The following is a 10,418-nucleotide window of genomic DNA, read 5'->3' on the forward strand; positions in this document are numbered from 1 at the left end:
TCCCGTTCCAAACTGGCAGTGTTTCGATAGCTTGCGCAGTTCCATTAAATACTCAGTATTACTTTCATCTTTATGCTGGTTCCTTTTGTGAAACTTAAATCTTTCTGCTATCAGCAGCGGTGTGGGGTTTAAGTGGTCCTGTAGGATTGACACTATGTTTTCAAAATCCTTTTCTACTGGCTTCTCTGGGGTTACTAGGTTTCGTAGTAAGCCATACGTTTTTGCACCCATTGTATTCAACAATACCAGCGCTTTCTTGTCATCTGGCACTTCATTCGCCTTGCAGTATACTTCTATGCGTTCGACATATGTCGTCCAATCTTCGACTTCATTGTCGAATGCTGTGATACTGCCACTCTTCGGCATTTTTGGGTGTGGTTAGACTGGCTTAAAATGGCGTCTCCCGCGCTTTCCTTTCTTCCCCGCTGCGGCTTAAAATGGCGTCTCCCGCGCTGCTGCCAACGCCGCTCTTGGCGGTCCTCGTGGCAAATGGCGACGCCCTGTGGGTTTCGCGCGCTGCTCCTGCGCTGCTGCCAACGCCGCTCTCTGCGGTCCTCATGGCAATGGCAGCACCTCGCGTTTTCCTGCGTGCCTCTCTCCCCCGTTGACACTGCTCGGCCCTTGAACACCGGCTGTGCTCTGCTCTCTCTCGTCTCTCTCCCCCGTTGACGCCGCTCGGTCCTGAACACCGGCTGCGCCCTGTGCGCTCTTCCCTCTCTCTCTCCCCCGTCGATGCTGCTCGGCCTTTTTCTGTGCCGCTCGGTCGGGCTCTAGCCCGCCGCTGTCCGGGAAGGGTCTGCGCAGTACCTGTTGCCAGCCCGTTTCGCTGGACCACCGTGACTGGAAAGCCAAGCCTGGCTCTCGACAGCCTCCCCTGCGATGCTCAAATCTCCGCTGGACGACTGGGCGGTTGCCCGTGGTCGACGCCCATGCTTCTGGACTCGACCTTCTTCCACTGTTCTCCAGGAGCGAATCCCTGGGAGGTGATGCAGAGTTACAGGTAGGTTCGAATCCCATCCTCGTCGCCACTGTTATGTCCGTGTATCTTAATGTTGTGTCCTTCAATAATCAGACAACAGACTGCAGGGAACGATTCAACAGGTGTTTACTGAATGAGGGTTACTCTAGAACTAACTGTACAGATCACTACTCAGGGTTTATATGCAGGTGTGGTCACTGCCGGTACTACAGTATACAGGAGCTGTAAAAAGTAGTTCTCTCCCTTAAGGTACATATATACATTACATACATTACGGCTGGGGAGTGAATCGAATTGGCTGAAGACTGGCTTCTGATGGTGGGGACCTCAGGAGGAGGCCGATATGGATCATCCACTTGGCACTTTTGGCTGAAGATGGTTGCAAACGCTTCAGCTTTGTCTTTTGCACTCACGTGCTGGGCTCCACCATCATTGAGGATTGGGAAATATTCATGGAGCCTCCTCCTCCCATTAGTTGTTTAATGGTCCACCACCATTCATGACTGGATGTGGCAGGAATGCAGAGCTTTGATCTGATCCGTTGATTGTGGGATCGCTTAGCCCTGTCTATAGCATGCTGCTTCCGCTTTTTAGCATGCATGTAGTCCTGTGTTGCAGCTTCCCCAGGTTGGCACCACATTTTTAGGTACGCCTGGTGCTGCTCCTCTACACTCCTTATTGAACCAGGGTTGGTCCCCTGGCTTGATGGTAATGGTAGAGTGAGGGATATGCCGGGCCATGAGGTTACAGATTGTGGTGGAATATATTTCTGATTTTAATGCATCAGTCTAAAACAGACTGTGATCTGCAACAATCTACCAACTGGCTTGTTTCCTTTACTATGCAGTTTAAAACACGGAACTTTATCCTTGGTCATCCATTGCCATCCTTTGCCCTTTGTTCCCCCAATCTCCTCTTCCATTGCTTAAGATGCCCTGGCTCTGATAGTGAAGGCATTTCAGCCCACACTATAAGTTCAACCTACAAGTTTAAAGCTCCCCCTGCAGAGTCCACTGCCCGTCTCTGGCGTGTCTTTGTTCTCTCTGAGCCCTTTCAACTGCCGGAACTCTGCTGAAACTTGACCTCCATCACTGGATTCCTCGCGGACAGGACTTCGTTGACTACACGGTTTGATTCAGCGGCCGTGGCGCTGCTCTGCTTTTCAGTCGCTTCAAGTCTTAAGCTGCGGAATTCTTTTGTCAAATTGGTTTCCGATCTCCTGGCCTTCTCCGGACCTCTAGACTACGTTCTGCTTTGAACTACACTGGATTACACCACTACGTTTCTACACTGGATTACACTGTAAGACTTACCTATGGTTTCTCTATCTCTGCTGCTAAAAGATTTTTATTTTTTAAACTGCGGCTGTGTCTCTGCTGAAGTGGTTCTACTGGTGTTTCAGCAGCTGCCGCTCCACTTGCTGTCCGGTGACTCGTTCTTCGAACTCTCTACCCTTCAAATAGCTTCTGGACTTCACTCGCCTGCTTTGGACAGCGGTTCGTCGATGCTCTGTACCAGCCCCATCCTGCTTACGTCGACCTACATGGGACCTCTGACTTTGACCCTGGTCTCCCTACTATTGTTCCCAACCTATTCCCTGCTACCAGGAAATATGTATCCCATTAATTACATTTAACCAGGCCTATGTAACCTGAGATTTTCCCGTGTCCATTCGCATGCGCACTTTGGCTGCTGCTCTGGACCCGAGCCATTCCACTTTTTCTCCCCCTTTTCCTTCTCTCTCTATCCCTCTCTGACTGCTCTCTCCTGTCGTCATGCCTCCTTTCATCTCTCCTCTCTCGGATACTCTGCCCTTCCAAATCCCTACCCCAATCCTTCATTACTCTTCGACCTTCCTACTCTCCCGCCGCCTCTCCAGGTTTGACTCCCTCTTAGATAAGCCCACAGCTTCCCTCTGTGCCTCTCTTGGCATCCTACGAAGGGCCCATTGAAGCCTCGTCACTGCCTCCTTATGAGCAGTAACCCCAACTGTCCCATCCTACTCTCTCGCCGACCTTCCTACCCTGCGCGCCCACTGGGGGCTATTCTTGCCAATCTCCTCCCCGTCCAACTCATCACCCCCAGCGCTGACCCTGTGGACGCTGGCAGTGGGGCAGCCATTACTGACCCTCTCCACATCTCCCTCCGTTCATTTGCGAACAAGGCCTCTTCAATCCATGAGCTTATCATGGATGATTGCATCGATATCATGGCCCTGACGGAAACTTGGTTGCGGGGTGATGACACCTTACCCTTAACTGAAGCCTCCCCGCCTGGCTATACCTTCCACCACTTGACCTGCTCAGACCCTATTAAAACAATTGCTCTCTCTCACCCTGGCCGCTCCCCCTGGTACGACTCTCATCTTCGCTGACCTAAGTCCAAGAGACGCAGACTTGAACAGATATGGCGGACAACTGGTTTCGCCATTCACTGCCAGATCTGGCTGGATCACATTATTGGGTCTTGCTCTCGTCTGCCAAAATTGCTCACTATTCCAGAATCATTCTGGAATGCAAAGATAAACCCCGGTTCCTATTCTCTACTGCTAACCGTCTTCTTAAACCCCTCTCCCCTGTCTCCTCCACCCTCACCTCCGATAACAAGTGTGAGGAGCTCATGGACTTCTTTGTCTCTAAGATTGAGACCATCTGTTCAGCTGCCTCTGCCACTTCCCTTCCTTCCCCTAGCCCACTGAGCCATACTTCCTCTAAGGTTCCCCCCTGCCCTAGCTCTGAACTCACATCTTTCTCTAGTTTCTCTCCAATCTCCCCTCATGACCTCTCCGCACTCATCCTGCCCATGAGACCCACTTCCTGCTCCCTCGACCCGATTCCCACTAAACTGCTGACCACCCAACTTCCTTTTCTGGCTCCCATGTTAGCTGACATTGTTAACGGTTCTCTCTCCTCAGGTACTGTCCCCCCTCCCTCAAATCTGCCATCATCACCCCTCTCCTCAAAAAAACAACCCTTGACCCCTCCATCCTTGCAAACTACTGCCCCATCTCCAACCTCCCTTTCCTCTTCAAAGTCCTTGAATCTGTTGTCACCTCCCAAATCCGTGCCCATCTTTCCCGTAACTCCATGTTTGAATCCCTCCAATCAGGTTTCCGCGTTGCCACAGTACCGAAACGGCTCTCATCAAAGTCAGGAATGCCATCCTTTGTGACTGTGTCAAAGGTAAACTATCCCTCCTCAAACTTCTCGACCTGTCTGCAGCCTTTGACACGGTTGACCACTCCATCCTTCTCCAACGCCTCTCCACCGTCGTCCAGCTGGGTGGGCCTGGTTCCATTCTTATCTACCTAATTGTAGCCACAGAATCATTTGCAACGGCTTCTCTTCCCGCTTCCGCATCGTTACCTCTGGTGTCCCCCAAGGATCTATCCTTGGCCCCCTCCTATTTCTCATCTACATGCTGCTCTTTGGCGACAGCATCTGTTTCCACATGTACGCTGATGACACCCAGCTCTACCCCACTACCATTTCTCTCGACCGCTTCACGGTCTCTAATTTGTCAGACTGCTTGTCCGATATCCAATTCTGGATGAGCAGAAATTTTCTCCAGTTAAATATTGGGAAGACCGAAGCCATTGTTTTCGGTCCCCGCCACAAACTCCGTTCCCTAGCCACTGACTCCACCCCTCTCCCTAACGTCTGTCTGAGGCTGAACCGCACTGTTTGCAACCTTGGTGTCATATTTGACCCTGAAATGAGCTTCGGACCACATATCCGCGGCATAACTAAGACTGCCTACTTCCACCTCCGTAACGTCGCCCGTCTCCGCCCTTGCCTCAGCTCATCCGCTGCTGAAACCCTCATCCATGCCTTTGTTACCTCTAGACTTGACTATTCCAATGCACTCCTGGCTGGCCTCCCACATTCTACCCTACATAAACTTGAGGTCATCCAAAACTCGGCTGCCCATGTCCTAACTCACACCAAGTCCCGTTCACCCATCACCCCTGTGCTCGCTGACCTACATTGGCCCCCGGTTAAGCAACGCCTCAATTTCAAAATTCTCATCCTTGTTTTCAAATCCCTCCATGGCCTCACGCCTCCCTATCTCTGTAATCTCCTTCAGCCCCACAACCCCCCAAGATATCTGCGCTCCTCTAATTCTGTACTCTTTGAACACAAGAATGAGAATTTTAAATTTGAGGTGTTGCTGGACTGGAAGCCAATGTAGGTCAGCGAGCACAAGGGCAATGAACGGGACTTGGTGCGAGTTAGGATACGGGCAGCAAAGTTGTGGATGAGCATACTCGAATTCTTCTTCTCCCCACCTCCCCTTAGTTGATGCCGGTACTCATCCCCCTTCCCTAGTTAATTCTGGTGCTCTTCATCACCCTTCAGTTAACGCTGGCACTGTTCTTCCGCCCCCCCGCCCCCATTAATACTGCCACTCTTCCCCTCCCCCCAATTATACTACTACTCTTATTTCCCCACCTCCAGACCATCGTTCCTGGCTTCTGCCCTCTTCCCAATCTCCCATCATTTTCCTCCCTTCCCTCTTCCCTCCCCTTTGTTGCTGCTCTTACCGTAGTGCTACCTGAAGTGATTCTGGCTGCTACTCTATGTGGTTATTCCTGTTCTCACAAGAATTCCCTCCTACTGCACCTGCTGTACACAGAAGCCAGAATCACTTCCATTCGTGGTAGAAGCATCATTAAGGGGAGATCTGTGCTTTTTGTCAGGCTCCCTGTTAGTGTGAAAAGCTGACAGCTGACATGTATGAGAATAGTCATAAATAGCCCATAGTATCTGCACTGTTCGTGTCACCTAACATGACAGAAGTGCCATCCATATTGCCGTGTATCCCAGTATCTTCAAAATTATTATTTCTTTGGGGAAAATGTCCCGAATTGTTGAATTAAGCTGGATTCATTTTTTTTTACAATAATTAAGTGCCGTGCTGGACTGTCGGAGGTGCCGTCTTTCAGTTGAGTTGTTAAACTGAGGCCCTGTCTGCCCTTTAAGGCGGATGTAAAAGATCCCCATGGCACTTTTCCCAGGAAGAGCAGGGGAGTTCTGCCGGTCGCCTGGTTAACATTTATCCATCAGCCAACACCATCAAAGGCAGATTAGCTGGTCATTTATTTCATTGCTCCTTTATGGGAGCTTGTTGTGCACAAATCGGCTGCTGTGTTTCCCTCCATTACAACAGTGACCACACTTCAAAAAATACTTCATTGGCTGTGAAGCGCTTTGGGACGTCCTGGGGTCATGGAAGGCGCTATACAAATGCAAGTTCTTTCTTTCTTTTAAATGATAATCTGAAGTTGCTGTGAACACACAAGTGTGTGAGCACCATGCAAGAAAACGCAAGGCTGCCCATCTTTGCAAATAAACATATGTGGATTATAAAGTTAAGAGGGTGCCCTGGGTAGGAAAAGTGCCTACTTCAGACCAATTCAACAGCAGGTCTGATCTCTCTCTGGTCACTGATAAGCAGGACAAGCACTTTGCACAGCCGGTGATCACCCAGCCCATTAATCATCGCACCAAAACACATCCAACTGCTCCCAGGCTTTTTCCAGTTGCAGGCCAGGCTGTGATATCATAGAATGATACAGCACAGAAGGAGGCCATTTGGCCCATCGTGCATGTGCAGGATATGCCACTGGAAGCTGCTGGGCCACCCTGTCCCAGTTTGTGAACCCAAAGTGTAAATATATACACAACAGGTGCTGATTCTGCAGCTGCTCCTCCCCCGAGTTAAAAATGCAATTTCAAAACTAAAATTCAAATTGTTTTTCAGGTAGTTATCCTGAAATTGTTGGCGGAACCTCCAGATTTCTTCCTCTCCTGAAGACAATTGCGGGAGTTGTTGCCAATACCTCATCTACCAGGCCCTTCTTCATTTGGAGCCCAGACAACCGAGCCCAATCCTGTCTTCATCTGACTGGATCACAATCAGACAGGACTCCTGGCTGATTATTCTGCTCCTGAACGCTGAGATGCTGCAGCCAATTATAACACCCAATAAATGCCCGGCGATTGAGCAACATAGGCTGAGGGAGACTTTTAGACGTTTAATTTCAGTGGTGGGATCTCCGTCGGATCCATTCGCCCAGTCACTGCACAATGAATCTCAATTGTTTGCTTTTTCCATGTCATCATTCTGTCGCTGCGACTGGTACTGCTGAGATTAATTGAGTGGAGCTGCTTCAAGTTTCAGTTCCTGTCACTCTCTCGCAGAGACTGACTCCCAGTTTCACTCAAACTGCCGGAGCTTCTCTTCGCCTTTCTCAACAGGAGAAGAAAACAAAACTCGGATACTGCAGTCCCCTCCCCATGTCTCTCAAAGGCGCTGACTCCTGTTCCATGGGTGTCAGCCACCCTCTGGTTAATAGCCCAAGTGGGTGTCAGCAGGCTATTCAGCTGAGTCCTATCATATTCCTACCAACAGTCACTTCCACCAGTTACTGGCACAGCTCTCACCGGTAGTTCAGTCTGTACAAAGGTTGTTCTCCTCGGACTAGGGAAGGCTAAGAGGAGATTTGACAGAGGTGTTTAAAATCACAAAGGGTTTAGCTAGGGTAGATAAAGAGAAACTGTTTCCAATGGCTGAAGGGTCGATACAGGTAACCAGAGGGCACAGATAAAGGTGATTGGCAACAGAACCAGAGGCGACATGAGGAAAACCTTTTTACGCAACGAGGGGTTAAGATTTGGAATGTACTGCCTGATAGGGTGGGGGATACAGATTCAATAGTAGCCTTCAAAAGGAATTGGATAAATACTTGAAGGAGAAAAACATTGCAGGGATATGGGGAAAGAGCGGGGGAGTGGGACTAACTGGATGGCTCTTCGAAAGAGCCAGTACAGACTCGATGGGCCGAATGGCCTCCCTCTGTGCTGTACTATTCTATGATTCGATCCTTCCTGAGCTCAGCTCACTGAGACCAACGGCTGTGCTCCGACCATTGCCCTGCAGGGTTCCCAGCTCTCTGGAGTGAGACGCCCTTATTCTGGGTTGGTGTCAGGTTGCTCAGTTGATAGTGCACTCGCCTCTGTACTAAGGGAGTGCCGCATTGGTGCAGATGGCAGCTTTTGAATGAAATTTGAAACCCAGACCTGTCTACCTGTTCTGGTAAATCAGATGGATCGTAAAAATGTCTTAGCACTATGGGAAGAAAAGAAGGGAGTTCTCCACGTGTTCTTTTGGAGCATGGAGCACTGGGAACTAAGTTGCAATGAAGGACGATGGCAGAAGAGATATTGGCCGGATCAGTCACGCACAGAACTGGCCTGAGGCACTCTGAACCTGCAGGCAGCCCTTCCAGGCACAGAGTCCCAGGCACAGCAGTAAATGCTGGTGGGTCATGAAACACATCTTTTACACCCAACCAGACTGCACTTCACTCCTTGTACAGTTAACTGTCAGTGATCCTTTTAATGCCCTTATTATTTATTTTCATTGTCACCTTCACTTCACACCAGCATTTAGCATGATGTTCAGGTAAGCAATCTGGAAATTCCACCCTTCACCTCACTTTGGAGCAGCGACATATCGGTTACACGCCCGACTGCAATACACAAATACCTGTAGATGCGAAAGGTATGAAAAGATGAGCTGGTGGGGCTTGTTATTAATTGCAGTCAAATCAACTGCATGTGAATGAACAGACATCTACATACAACAACAACTTGCATTTATATAGCGCCTTTAACGTAGTAAAATGTCCCAAAGGCGCTTCACAAGAGCGTTATCAAACAAAACTTGACACCAATCCACATAAGGAGATATTAGGACAGGTGACCAAAAGCTTGATCAAAGAAGTAGGTTTTAAGGGGCGTCTAACTTCCTGCATTTTCCGTAGATGTCAGTGTCTAGGTTCACAAGGCCTTTTGTCACCTTTGCCATTCAGAATTAGTGCGGAGTCACCCCCATCGAAATCTCTGAGCTCCTGTCACCAGTGCAGGCACCAATCACTCGCCACAGATTAGTTTCTATATACACACGCTCAGTGGAACAGGGCTGCAGTCAGAGTGGGAGAGAAGTGAGGACTGAACTCCAAGTCCCAAATGAGTCAAATTGCTGGATATGGGAAGTGCTCGTGATAATCTGTCTGGACCGCTTTAGCAATATAATAACTTCATTTATGAAATAAAACAATGTGAAAAGACTGAGACGAGTAAGAGGAGTGCATGCCTCACATTCAGAGCCATGGCATCCACAGGAACTACAGTCCCAGGGACACTATAGAGGGTCCTAGGTATTACAGTGCAGGAATGGATGTTAGGGAGCTAAACAATAAACCATTTTTAAACAATACAAATCCTTTCTGAAATCCATAGAACCAAAGAGGTTTACAGCATTTGGCTTATCGTGTCTGTACTGGCACTTTGCTTCATCAATCCAGAACTACTGTCCCACTCTCTCTCCACAGCCCTGTATCTTAATCTGCTTCAAATATTTATCCACTTTTCCCTTAAAAGATGCAACGTTCACTGCCTCAACCGCTCCCTGTAGCAAAGCTACAACAAGCCTCTGTGTAAAGGCATTTCTCCTAACCTCCTTCCCACTCTCTCTTAATGACAATTTAAAATTCAATACCCCTCACCACTGGCTTCTCAACCAGACAAAATAGTCTTTCCCTCTTCACCCTATCAAAACCCTTAATTATTTTTCAAAACCTTTGTTAAATCTCCTCTTAGCTTCTCTGCTCCAATATAAATAGTCCCAGTAACTCACATTTCTCCTTTTATAACTATAATATACGCCCCTGGCAGCATAGAAACATAGAAGATAGGAGCAGGAGTAGGCCATTCGGCCCCTCGAGCCTGTTCCGCCATTTAATGAGATCATGGTTGATCATCCAAACTCAGTATCCTGTCCCTGCTTTCTCCCCATATCCCTTGATCCCTTTAGCCTTAAGAAATATATCTAACTCCTTCTTGAATATATTTAATGAATTGGCCTCCACTGCCTTCTGTGGTAGAGAATTCCACAGGTTCACCACTCTCTGGGTGAAGAAATTCCTCCTCATTTCTGTCCTAAATGGCTTATCCCTTATCCTTAGACTGTGACCCCTGGTTCTGGACTCCCCAGCCATCAGAAACATCCTTCCTGCATCTAGTCTGTCTAGTCCTGTTAGAATTTTATAAGTTTCAATGAGATCCCCTCTCATTCTTCTAAACTCCAGCGAGTATAAGCCTAATCGACCCAATCTCTCTTCATACATCATTCCTGCCATCCCAGGTATCAGTCTGGTGAATCTTCGCTGCACTCCCTACATGGCAAGAACATCCTTCCTCAGATAAGGCAACCAAAACTGCACACAATACTCAAGGTGTGGTCTCACCAAGGCCCTGTACAACTGCAGCAAGACATCCTTGCTCCTGCACTCAAATCCTCTCGCTATGAAGGCCAACATACCATTTGTCTTCTTAACCGCCTGCTGCACCTGCATACTTACCTTCAGCTACTG

The sequence above is a fragment of the Somniosus microcephalus genome, chromosome 25 (assembly GCF_052327205.1).
Source record: "Somniosus microcephalus isolate GS21.2 chromosome 25, FLI_Smic_1.0, whole genome shotgun sequence".
In the NCBI taxonomy this organism is placed as follows: Eukaryota; Metazoa; Chordata; class Chondrichthyes; order Squaliformes; family Somniosidae; genus Somniosus; species Somniosus microcephalus.